This window comes from Athene cunicularia (assembly GCF_003259725.1).
Source record: "Athene cunicularia isolate RWA chromosome 9 unlocalized genomic scaffold, athCun1 chr9_part2, whole genome shotgun sequence".
Classification (NCBI taxonomy): Eukaryota; Metazoa; Chordata; class Aves; order Strigiformes; family Strigidae; genus Athene; species Athene cunicularia.
In genome coordinates this window covers 1,316,404-1,329,079 of record NW_020799111.1, presented here as the reverse complement: position 1 = coordinate 1,329,079, position 12,676 = coordinate 1,316,404, and positions in this window count along the sequence as shown.

The window sequence follows — 12,676 nt, the reverse complement described above, 5'->3', positions numbered from 1 at the left end:
AAATAAAAAAATAAAATAAAATAAAGTAAAAATGAATCAGAAAAAAAAAAAAAAAAAGCCATTTAACTGGAAAGGGGAACTTTCCTGATGCTGAGGCAAAATTGCTTTGTGCAATGTGCATGCGCATGATGGTGCCCGTGGCTGCATGCACGAGGACGTGGCTGCACGCAGCTACATGGTGCTGTGGAAAGACATGGGACTCAGTGAAAGGTTACCAAGGGACCCTGATGTTACCTGCATCTTGATTCTGTGCTTTGGAACTGGAAATTCCTGGCTCCCTGATCAAGACATATTAATGCTGCACATCCCAGAGCTGCCCCACGTGCGTTGCCCTCAGTAACTAATATTTTGCTTAGGCTGCTATAAAATTGGAATGACTCAGTTTATGTTGACATTAATTAGAGGAGAGATTGGTTCAGAATAGAGTGTTTTTTAATGTAATTAGTACCTAGTTCATCACGTCCTCCTCAAATCAACAAAGAGACAATAATACATAATGGCTTTTCAGTTACTCTTTGATATGTATTGCTCATTTAGTCCTGTTCCCCTTGGGAAGCTTCATCACAATTAACAAGGCCAGTAGCGTTAGCATTAATTGGTCGTGCTGATGGTCTGATCCAAGGTCCTAAGGAGTCCTCCTATAGCATTGCAGACTGTGGTCAGACACTCTTGGGAACTCTGCCTAATTGAATGTTAAGTCTCTTGATTGTTAGACCTGGGAGAAATACTCATTGCCTGTTCATAGGCTCAGCCTTGGAAGCGGCAATCCATGGGATGAATGAAATGCTCCCTGACAGCATCTGCAGGTCCGGGAAGGGTTGTCACGAAGCAGCCAACTCCACTGGGATGCCCTCCTGCCCATACCACCAAACTGGCCCTTCTCTGCACACCAGCATCTTCAAGTTCTTTGACTCCACCACGTGGAAACTGAGTTCAGAGGTGTCAAGATGAGATGACTGCCTTTCTTGGATGGTTATTTTTATTGTTTCCAGTATGTGTGTGTGATTTGACTCACGTTCTTGTACCTTCACTGTTAGCACAGAATCCCCTCCAACGCAGGCTGGTGCAGAAAATGTTAGCATCTCCTCAAACCACAGGGAACCTTTTCAGCCTGGAGAGCTGGTCCCTCAGTTCGAGCTGTGAAGACACTCAACATCCCTGTCCTTCCTTGCGTTGAAGGGTACCAAATCCTCACTGAGACCCTACTGAAATGCCCAGTGCCCCCTCAGAGCCACTGCTGAGCTACTGGTTACGGTGATCAGGAGGACAGCGGGCTTCCTGGCAGCCCATGGATGCTCCAACACCCTTTTCAGTAAAGTCTCTCTCAAATGCACCCTCAGTTGCTTTATTCTCAACACATAAAAAGGAAGAGAAGTAGAAGATGCCAGCTGGATCTTTCCTCTCCTGTCCTGAAGAAGAAGGTAACTTAAAAAATTAAGCAAAGCAAACCTCCCACTGGGTATATGACTCCTTCCCTGCACACTTCCTTCAGGAAAGAGGTTTTCCTTAGGCTGCTATAAAACGGGAATGACTCAGTTTATGTTGACATTACTTGGAGGAGACACAGGTTTAGAATAGTGGTTTTTAACATCAATTGCCTTTTCACCTACCTGTTTCAGCACTCTTAGAAACCTCCTTCAAATAGCTTTGGAGGTAATCCCCAGGCAGTCAAAGGAATGCCAGAAAAATAGGGTGGTTACAACCTTAACTTATCTCTGAAAATCTTAGAGCAAACCAAGTTTCTCAGAGAGTGTGAGAAGGAAAACTGCTGAGAAGTGTTTGTCCTTCTCCCATCCCATGGCAGACAGCTCAGCATGAACCATTGTGAAAGGACCTGCTCTTCCTAGCACTGAGAATTAGCTTTTTGGAAGTTGAGACCTAAGTAGAGTATCTCAAGTGAAGCACCTGAAGGGGGAAAAAAAAGAAAAAAAAAAAAAAAAAGAAAAAGACAACAATTGCAAGTTGTTGGTACAAATCCTGGTTGTCTTTGCCAGGAGCTCAGTGCAATCTTGAAATGCACTGATGATCCAGAAAACCAAGAAAATACCAGGCTGTCTTTTAAAAGAGAGAATAATACTGAAAATGATGTAATGAAATTACAGAACCGCATATACACCTTCACCCAGAATAATGTTTTCTATTCCGGCCTCCCTGCCTCAAAATGCAGACATGGGAAAGGTCTAGGGGAGAGCAAAGGAAATTATTAAGGGCATGGAAAGTCATCCATGCAAAGAGAGATTAGAAAGATCATGGCTATATAATTTAGAGACGACATGAATAAGCGAAGCCATGATAGAGATATATAAAATAATTTGCCTTTTTCTGGTTTGCAGAGTTTTTGTGAACTCAGCCTGCACTGGTTTTTCCTTCAGATCCACCCAAGACTCAGATGTACTTGGCAAGCAGGAAAACAAACATCATGGAACTAGAAGTCATTCTCCAAGAGCCTAGGGTATGGAATATTATTTGAGATTCAAAATGAGTCATTTTTAATTAATGTAGTCCTTCTTCTGGCCCTGGATGCAAGGACCTTTGTATAAAGGAGGCTATCTCTCAGGAGTCCCTGCCTTTTGATTCCCTCGGTGAGGCTTAACTCAGAGGAAGCGTCTTCACCCTATCCAGATGTCATTAACACAGTCTTTTCATCACCTCCGCATTTGCATTACACTTATTTTTCTTTATTCACCTTTCCTTGGGGACAGGGTCTCACCATCTTTGGTCCGGCAGTACTGGTCATCCATTAATATCTCAGCAAAATGATAAGCCAGCCCCTGTCCCTCAAACTAGCTTTATGACCAGAAGATACCTCTCTAGACCCTGCTCTAACACCTCACGTCAGAGACCTCACTCTCTGTGGAACTTCTGGTGAGTTAAATGAGGGTCACTATAACTTGCTAAGTCATTAAGTTCATGTCGCTATTAAACAGGGCTGTGTGGAAAACACCGTGGGTTCCTGCAGAAGGTCTTCACACCCCATGAACTTCTAAAGTACCCAAAGGCAATCAAATCCTTGTTTTCAGCCCAACACAAGAATAGAAGTGAAGTTTTTGATCTGGAAATTTTCTCTCAGTGGAGTGAGGATCTGTCTCCCTTCTCAGGGTATTTTGCATAAAACTATTTCAAGTAAAGAGTTTTAAAGAGAATGTGAATTTTGGAGGGATACAAAAGGGTTCATATGCCTGAATAGTTGTCTGTTTCTTCCAACTGTATTGATTGGTCTAATAAAAGGTTATTAGATCTCTCTATACAAAGTTGTCTCTATTCAAGAGGGAGCACTTCTGACACTTACGATACCATCCAAGCTCCATACCTTTCAAAACAGTAGTCTTAGACACTTAGCATCTGAGGGCCAGAAGGGAAAGGGGGAAAAAAACACCCAACAATCCAGCATACAACAGAGGTACAAAGAATACAGACAACAAAGGTGCAAGTAAGAACGATCCAAATTAAATGGTGAGATTCTAGATAGACTCAAGAGACATAAATACCTCATCTAACCTCAACGCACAATGAGTCACTGGAGAACAGAAAGTAGCTGGGTGCCAAGTAGTTTGTTCTCAAGTTCCCCCGAGGAGGAAAGAGATCTACGGCACGTAGCAGAGCAGTTTGTTTTTGTTTTGGGTTTTGTCAAGGTCCCAAACTAAAAAGTCCAGGACATTTTGAAAAGCTGGTGGGAGCAGCAGAAGCACTCAGAGTGCAGCAGCATGTCTGGGTTGGGGAGGAGATGCACTGCCGAAGCAATAGTCATGAGAGCGGGCTCTCCCAATGAGCCTGGGGAGGGAGGAATGTGAGTCAGGACTTGGGGTAACTGTGAAATTGCACTTACTCTTCTGAACAATTGCTGGTTGTATGCAAGTCCAAAACCACAGTAACATCTCTCAAGGCAGCTTGTTTCCATATATTAAAAAAATCAACTTTTGATATTACCAATTAATGGCAGGGAAAGTGTGAAAGGCATTTGAATGATGGAGGCAGTTGAATAGACCTGTACACCATGTCCAACATTTAAGTGTTGTCTTCTTATTCCCCAGTGTCATTTTGCAGCAAAGCATGGGGCAAAAGGACTGGATCTCAAACAGACCCCATGGGCAGGCTGGAGCAAACAATCTTTCAGGATGGCCTGGTATTTCCTTACTAATACAAGGTCCAAGCAGCTGAGGATACCATCAAGGAATACCACAGCAGACTCACAGCTGAAATAGAGACCTTTCTCTACAGCTTAAAAAAAGACAAATCCAGTTGAGCTGATTCTTCCCTAAATGAGGAGCAAACTTTCTGAAAGAATGACTGAGGTATAATTGTTAAGCCAGACGGTGCCCAAAATTGCAGGCCAGCTGGCCAGGAGGTTTATAAACTGAGTGGATATAACCAACTGTCGTGAGCTGCTGAGCTTTGAACTGCATAGCATTCACACTAAAACACTCATGCTGGCATGTATGATGTCTCCAGACTGAAAAAATCTAGGGAAGACATAGAGACAGAGTCAAAGTTGAAATAAACCCTCTCTTGAATACAAGGTCTTACCTATAGGTTAGGAGTCCTTTAAAAAACTTAGCCTAGAGGGTAGAAGTAGCTGTAAGTTATCTTTAATTTTGTTATCCACCATTGGCAGCCGGCTGTCCCCATGGCTGAGGAAGATGAAGGACAGATGCTACTCTCCTGGGCTTTTTTGACCGATGGCCTCAGCTGTAAGTGAGTCGGCTCCACAGGGAGGGCTGTGCCGAGGGTCAATGATTGAAAAGTTTCAAAAGTGCCGCTCTGCGGCTGAGGGCAGGCAGTGATAAGAGCTCCAGGTGAAGTGGTCAAAGCCAGGCTGAAATGAGTGATAGCGATGGTTAATGTGCAGATTGCGACCCATGGCACTAGTTGAGTTTGTCAGGCTTAATGCAGCAAGGGGATTTTCTCTGTTTCTCTCTGAAGCATCCCCCCACCTTGTTTGCAATGTTGCAGATAGGCGTCACTCACACTGGATTTGTCTGACTCCCTGTCAAACTGAGATTTTTTCACGGGAGTTGGTTTTGCCATGGAAAAATAAATGGCACCTTCTCCTTACAGGGATGTGGCTAGTCTGTGTCTAGTGAAAGCAAATCCTCGAAGCAGCTCCTGGAAGACCATCTCATCTCCATCTCTGGACCCTCTCCTGACCCCCCTCTCCATGAGAGGGCATGAGTATGCAATCCTATACAATAGAGCCGGTAGAATTTTACAATTAACTAGAGCAGATGCAAACCTTCACAAAAATTATTCAGGGTAAAATTGCCTTTTCCATGTCCCACTCTTCCACTTTTCTTCTGCCTCATATCAGAACACAGCATCGTTGTCTTTCAACAAATTAGTAATTTGAATTCATTTTTTAACCATTGCAAGAGGCAGGATTTGGAGATGGATGGCCTACCACTCTGATCCGGTAGGACAAATCCTCCATGTCTGTGTGCCTATAGAGATTTTCAATCAGAAAAGTATCTTGTCTGAAATCCATGTACACCGTACGCGGTCTTTTCATGCTGTAGAGGAGGTAGCACCGGGCAGTAAGCTGCCATTCTAAGTCTGCTGTACCTGCTAAGTAGGTTCTGCATCGTTCATATTGTACTTGCATTTTGCAGCACTTATTTGCATTGCTTTGGGGGTTAACGGTTTGCTTTTTATCCTCAGAAGTGTTGACATCTTGGATCTGAACAGGGTTCTGGTAACAGAAATCAGTTCCCCAGGTCTGCAGAGTTGTGGCTGGGTAGAGTTTCTATTGCCATGATCTCAAGCTGCTCTATTGCAGTGGTTTCTTTTTTTCACCAGGACTCCCACTTGCAGTGCTCTGCTGGAGTGTATGCAGCCGCAGAAACTGTTCCTCATCTGTATTAAAAAATATTCAAAATGATGCGGGGAGTAGAAGTTTGAGTTAATTACAAATTATTCTCGATTTCACTAGCATTTTATTAACAAATCCACATTAATCCAGTATTAAAGCAGGGCGGGATTATAGGATTTCTCTCATCTGAAGCTTGGAGCAAGGGAAGTCTATAATAAACCTACCTATTCATTTGACACAAAGCTGTTCTATCAAATCTACCACAACATGTGCCCCCCCCCCTTCCCTGCGACATACATGTGGAATCCTATACAATAGGAACAGTATATTTTTATGATTAACTAGAATGCATACAAAACCGATCTGTGGTTAAATTGCCTTTCCAGCACCTCTGGCCTTGAAGATGCGTTTCTGGCTTCCCAGGAGATGCGGGTTACCTCCTGGGGACATCTTCCACCTGACAGAGATCTACCAGCTCCCTGCTTGAGTCCATTTCCACCAGCAGAAGACCTGACCCCACAGCAACCTATTTTACTGCATGCATTTGCTTAAAGGTGAGATGAGATCATATGAAAGGATGCTTCCTCTGCAAATTGAGGCTTACACCATGAGGTGAGACACACAGAAAGAAGAAAAGGATCTGAGTGAGTCTGGAGACAGCTGGAAGAAATAAGATGGAAAGACAGAACTGTTTCATCTTGATCCTGACACGGTCCTCAAAATTGTCTTGAAAGTTTTCACAGAAAGGAGCTAGCTAAGGGACTGAAATAGTTTGCTTTAAGATATAATCCTTTTAATAAAATGTAAGGGTCAGAATTTCACGTTGGCAGTGAACATTTTGCTAAATAGGGCATGATGAGTTTGCTGTTCTGCTCCCAGACTGGTCACTTGTGCTTGTGTGTCGTGGTGTATAATAATTGCATGAAATTGCCATCTCTGCTGGGGTTGGTGCAGATTGATCAGTCCAAAGTGTAACAGCTCCTGAGCTGAAATTATTCTCCTTCATTTTATGGACCTCTCTAACAAAAACTTTTCCCCTGACAAAAACAAACAAAAAAAAAAATCCAGAGAAAATGAAGAAAAAGTTCAGGTTTTGCAGACCTTTATTGTCTCACTCATGAGGGCACTATGAAAATCCCAACACTGAAATTATTTCATTTTATATCTACAAAAACTATCCATTTTCCCACAGGTTTTGATGGAATAAAACCCAAATTTGCTCATGGATAATTATGCTGACTCAAAAAGCTACATTTCTGTTTCAGAGATCAGTATTTTGAGCCGAGTCTCGTTGCTGTTACTCTTTGTTTAGATGTGACAACAGGCCTGGGGCTCTGCAGAAATGGAGCTGCCTCCCAGACACATCAGCTGTCTGAGACACGCAGGTGATGCGGCTCATGAATGAGGGTCCTTCAGAGCTGTGTTGAGTTTTTTTAGTGTCTTTTTGTATTACCTGATGTCCAGGTCTGTTTTCCCATGAATATTTTTGAGACTAGTAAACAAGTGAACATGTGTTAGAGAGATTAAGCCCATTGCCACCACACTGGCAAAGGTGCTTCTTTGGAGAGTGAAGGGCAGTGTTTTATTTTTTGGCAGAAGTCTTGGCTTCAGGTTCTGGACCTACACTGCTTGGTACATTGTGTTGGAGACACCAGTAGCCATCAGAAGGTTTTATGGTGCCTTACACCTACCCATCCTTTGCATTCAGAAGATCAATCCTTCTGTTTGTGATTGAACATCCCAGAGACTTTTAGAGTAGATTACCCAGATGGGTAGGGGTAGCTCTCTAGTGGGGTAAGGCTCACTCTCTTGCTGTCATACTCCACTGATGATAAACCTGCTGTTGGACTCAGTGTCTACCCTTTGAGTGAGGCAAGGCAGAGAGAAATGCTACTTTAGGACATCAGCTCTTCCTTCTGATTATCTGAACTGGTAGTCTTGATGTGTCCTTGGTGCTGAGCCTGGCTAAGCACTGGCTTCAAGACAGATATCTGCAGAGCTCCCCCAGCTCTTTGCAAAGGTGAGGGAGAGGCATGGAGAAGCAAGGAAGAGTGATGGTCCCATCTGAATGGCCACACCTGAATGGCAGGGTAGCAGGTGAATGCTGGTCGGGCTTTAAGCAGAGTGGAGCATGTATACTTGGGTGTTTAATTCCCGCATGCCTTTCTGCTTTCATTCAATCCATGCTCTAAAGCAGACCCAGACAAAGCCCCAGTTTCTCCTCCCCAGCTGGCATGTCACAAATAATGTCACTTGTACCTGCAATCCAGGGACTCCTTGATGACATTTTCTGGATCCATCTGGGCAGGCAATAACCGTAGTGCATAGTGGTTCCTGTACTGAGGCATTGATACGCTGTGGAACAGCATTTTTAATTATTACCTTCATCCATGGCCAGGCTGCAGTGGAATAGCCACCACCCTTCAGAGCGCTGCTGGGGGTTGCTGTGAGGACTGGGGCTCAGCTTTCTTTAGAAGACAATTTGTTGTCTATCTCCTTGTTGCCAGGCCTCTGCCATCTTCACTGCAGGCTCAATGCTGGGAAATGGGGCCTTTTGGTGCTCTCTAATAACAGGCAATTTGGAGTACAAACAACTCTTTTGTGTCTGTCACTTAAGGAGCCCCCTGATAAACATGGTTGTGGAGGGAAGCTGACGTGAATATATGAGATTCCTCCTGCCCACAGCCAGTGCCAAGATCCTAGGCAAAATGCACCATCTGCATGAGGTCCTATTAAGTAAATTAATGCTCCGGAATTTTTAAAAAATAAAAATGTAGTAAAAAGAGAAAGAGCCCAAGGAAGTTCTTTTACAAATTAGTCACTATTTGCAAGAAAAATGATGCAATCAAGGGAGCTCCAGGACAACAAATGAGCCCAAGGCTGAGACATCCATTAAGCAGACTGTTTGTATCAGGAAGTTTCTTCTCTCCCACCTGAGCTCAAGCTCCTCTTCTGAGTTTTTTCTGGCATGAGATGAAATGTGAATGCACATGCTCAGTTACACAGAAGGCAATGCTCTCCTAGCTGACCCTAACCCTGACCTTGGAGCCGGAGGGGACGTGGTGGTTCCTAATAGGAGCAGCACTCAGGGGACCCACAGCCTGTTTGTAGCTCAGCCCCCAGCTGCCTGGAGGAGCTGGGAGGGAAGGACAGAGCTTGCTGTCATCCTGGACAAGTGTTGTTGAGGACAACGTGAAATCTGTGCTGGGAAAAGCAGAGGCATCTTTCACAGAATCCCGTCTCATGGGCAGTGAAAGGGACTGAGGCATGATGCCCGCAGGGAATGCCGGGCTGTTTCTGCTTGTCCCTTGCCGGTGACACAAGCCCTTCACCTACCAGTCTTGCCCTTCACCTACCAGTCTTCCTCAGGCTTCTCCGGAGCTCGCCGTTAATACAGCCAGACTCACGCCATTAAACACATCTAAACAACATGCAGTACAAGGCTTCCAAAAAGCCAGTCTCAAAATAACTTGCACTCTAATGCGAGCAGCAGACAAAGCTAAAGAAAAGCAGAGGAGCAGGCACCCTTCAAGCTAAAGCATGTTATTAAGGAATATTCCTTTTTTGAAGTTTGTTGATTTTATTTTTATCATATTTTAGCACAAACCCTTTTCATGTTATAAATTAAGTAACTGCTGCAGAAGGGTTATGTTGTGGGGTTTTTTTCTAGATGCATTTCCTATAGAGAGATTTTTAAAGTTTCCAGTACAAAAAAAATAAATTAAAAAAATCATGGAAAGCTGTGTTGAATTATGTGATACATTGAAATTAAAATGAAATTCCAAATTATCTTGCAGTCAGGGGCTGATGTGGACTGAGTGATAATAAATAAAGGTTAAAAGGACATTGGCAAGTCTTTTTTCATGGCTTTCAATTTTTCCCCTCCCTGTTGTTTGTAAAAACCTCTTAGAAGATTAAAAATAATATTTCTTTCCCTATTGATTTTTTTTTCTTTTTCCACATTTGAGAACAACATTTATTTATTTTCTGTGTTTCTAATGGAGCTGGGATTAATGTAGCTTTATTTGTTCTCCATTTGGCTTGTGTTTTTGTCTCGTGGAGGGACTCCGTGCCTCCCAGGGAAGGGTGCTCATTAGCAGGACTGTGGCAGCACAGCACCAAATGCCTCATCAAAATGCCAGCCAGGAGCCAAGATCATCAGTAAATATTTTGACACTGGGGCAGCCACCCAAAGAGCTCAACTCGTTTCATTTTGGCACTTGATATCCCTAGGTCTTGGGTTATGCACTGATCCAAAGGCTCCACCCTGTTGTGTCCTACATTCTGGAGGGAAGAGGAGATGCTGTCCACTGCTGAACAGAGGACTTGGGAAAATACATGATGGGAAATCAGTCTTTTCATCTCCCACGGGTCCGTGGGGAAGGCAAGTCTTTAGCAAAATACCCTGCACATGCTGGAGGTGTGGAAAGGTACACAAAAAGTTTATCTTTTCAGAAATACCATTCTTCATCCGGGTGTGTATTTGTGTTCTGGAATCTGGGGTGAGCTTTGGTGGGATAGGGGCATTTTCTCATTTTTATGGGGTTGGGGGCTGGCTGGAATTTTGGAGTGGGGAAAGACAGGGTTTGAAAGAAATTCAAACATTAGGACTCTACACCACTTAATTGTGTAAACGCTAATGGATACTGCAGTCTTCACTAACTAGAGGGGGAGGATTTTGGCACAGTAAAAGTGAACTTTCATGAACAACAGAAAATTCATATAGTCATATTACTCATATAAACACTCATGATACTTTAAGACAAAGAAATTTATGCATTTCAAAAGGATGTATTGTGCATGCCCGCGAGGATGGTTAACCATGAAACTATTTGAAGACATTTCCCAGCTAAATTGTTGGAAGAGAAGAAAATAAAAAGTGCCTTAATTCTTTTGGATGAAGAGGAGGGGCTCTGTGTGCTACTTGCACCTCCCTGGGTGCCCATGTGGCCCTTCCAGCCTGGGGATCCTCAATTTCCCTGTAAAAATGCCATGAGAGGTGAAAGTTGGGCAGTAGTTTAACAAGTTTCAGTTCAACAGATTTTGGTAGATCAAGCAGTAGCCTGCAGGAGGAGAAAACACTAGCAAAGATTATTTTATTTCAGCATAATTCATCAGAACAGGGATAGATTTGTTTCTGGATGTCATGCTTCAGGTATGTATTTTTTAATGTATTTAAAATATTAAAGATATAATCCTTTCTGTGATAGAAGTTCAGTGAAGGTGAGATTTGACCTTACCCACTGATGGTGAGGGTCAGTTTGGGGAAAACTGCAAGTTTTAGAAACTGCAGCAGAAAATTCCTAAATTAAATATTTGGTGGGATCATTTATGGTGAGTAAAGCCTTCCATGCTTCTTCCCCCAGGTTTCCTTCTCCTCTCATCTTACCCCAGAAAATGAGGGACCACCTTACATCATCTGACCCTGTGCACCAACATTTTCCTCTTAGAAAGACAATCTTATTTGTGGGGGAAAGCAGTTTTCTTTAGTAAATACCAACTCTATTAATAAAAAATGCATTTTTGTAACAGGATGTGTTTTTCTGTCAACAAAACCTGTGTCACCGGGTGATGCTGGAGCTGCCTCACATAAGGCCATGAGGAAGTAGCATCTCAGGAGCGCATCCGCCCACCTCTCCTGCCAGATCCACCACCATGTTGCTGAGGACCTGTTGAGGCGCTGGCTTGAGGACCCTTGGGGTGACCTTATCTTCTCAGAGGTGCTGTGAAGGTCAGGGCACTGCATTCAGCATGGTGTGGACTGCACCAGGGGATAAGCCATACCAGTATTAGCACTTTGGGCTCAAATCTATCCTCCCCCTGCATTCATCAGGGAGCCAGGTTTCCAGCACCTTTCATTACACCCAAAGCGGATGACAAATTTGTCCAACCCCAAGGTTTTAATTTAACTGAAGGGAAGCAAGAGGCTCTGGTGAGACTGCATACAGTCTTGTGCAGCAGCAGTGCAACCTCACAACAGATATGCAGCAACCCAACAACAGGTTGAAGAGTGTAGTAATGCCTCGATATTCATCAGAGATGCTGTTTTATTTGCAGTAGTGGTTTTCCTCTTGAAAAGACTACAGCAGCATTAGGGAGGTTTGAGCCTGGTGATAAGATTATTAGATGTTATTTACGGCCCTAATCAGAAGTGAGAATGGAGTGACTTAGGATGGTTTACTTTGGAGACAGGGGCAGTTCTGTCAGAGGTATTCAGAATAAAAACAGCAAGAAGAGAGATGGATTTCAGTTCATTACCCCTAAAAACACAAAAATATTTTCTGCTCTGTATCTGTGGAACTCACTTTTGCAGGACACTGCAGCAGGAAAAGAGATACAGCAAAAAAATTACTTTTTAGGGACAGGTTAAACTTCAGTTGGTCTTAAGGATAATCCATCCTAAAACCCAAGAGGGGAGGAGAAACCCTCTGCAGTTGATGAGGAAAGTTGCATCCCCAGCAAGAAGCTGAGTTGACTGACCCATTTGCAGCACTGGCCTCTTGCTATTGCCTGGGACAGGGTTGACCCCATTCCCATAGCAGGAATGAAGGTAACGTCCCAAAAGCCAGGTCTGCGGGGACCAGCTCTGGGCACCCATTCCAGCACAATGCAAGCCCTCAACTGACCGTGTCTGGTGGGGGACAGGCTGGATGGACATCCCCATCTTGCTTTCCTCATCAGCCTAAATGCGTTGTGGGGAGGAGCATAGCACTTCACTAATTATTAGGGTGGTTATTCATACATCCAGTTCGGAGAAGAGATCACAGACTGGGATATTACATCTGCCTTTAGAGGGTTATAGGCCAGACCAGGCAGCTTTGGCTTCGCGCCGTTTGAGCTCCATGGTCTGCACTGATTTGTCTTATCTGCATC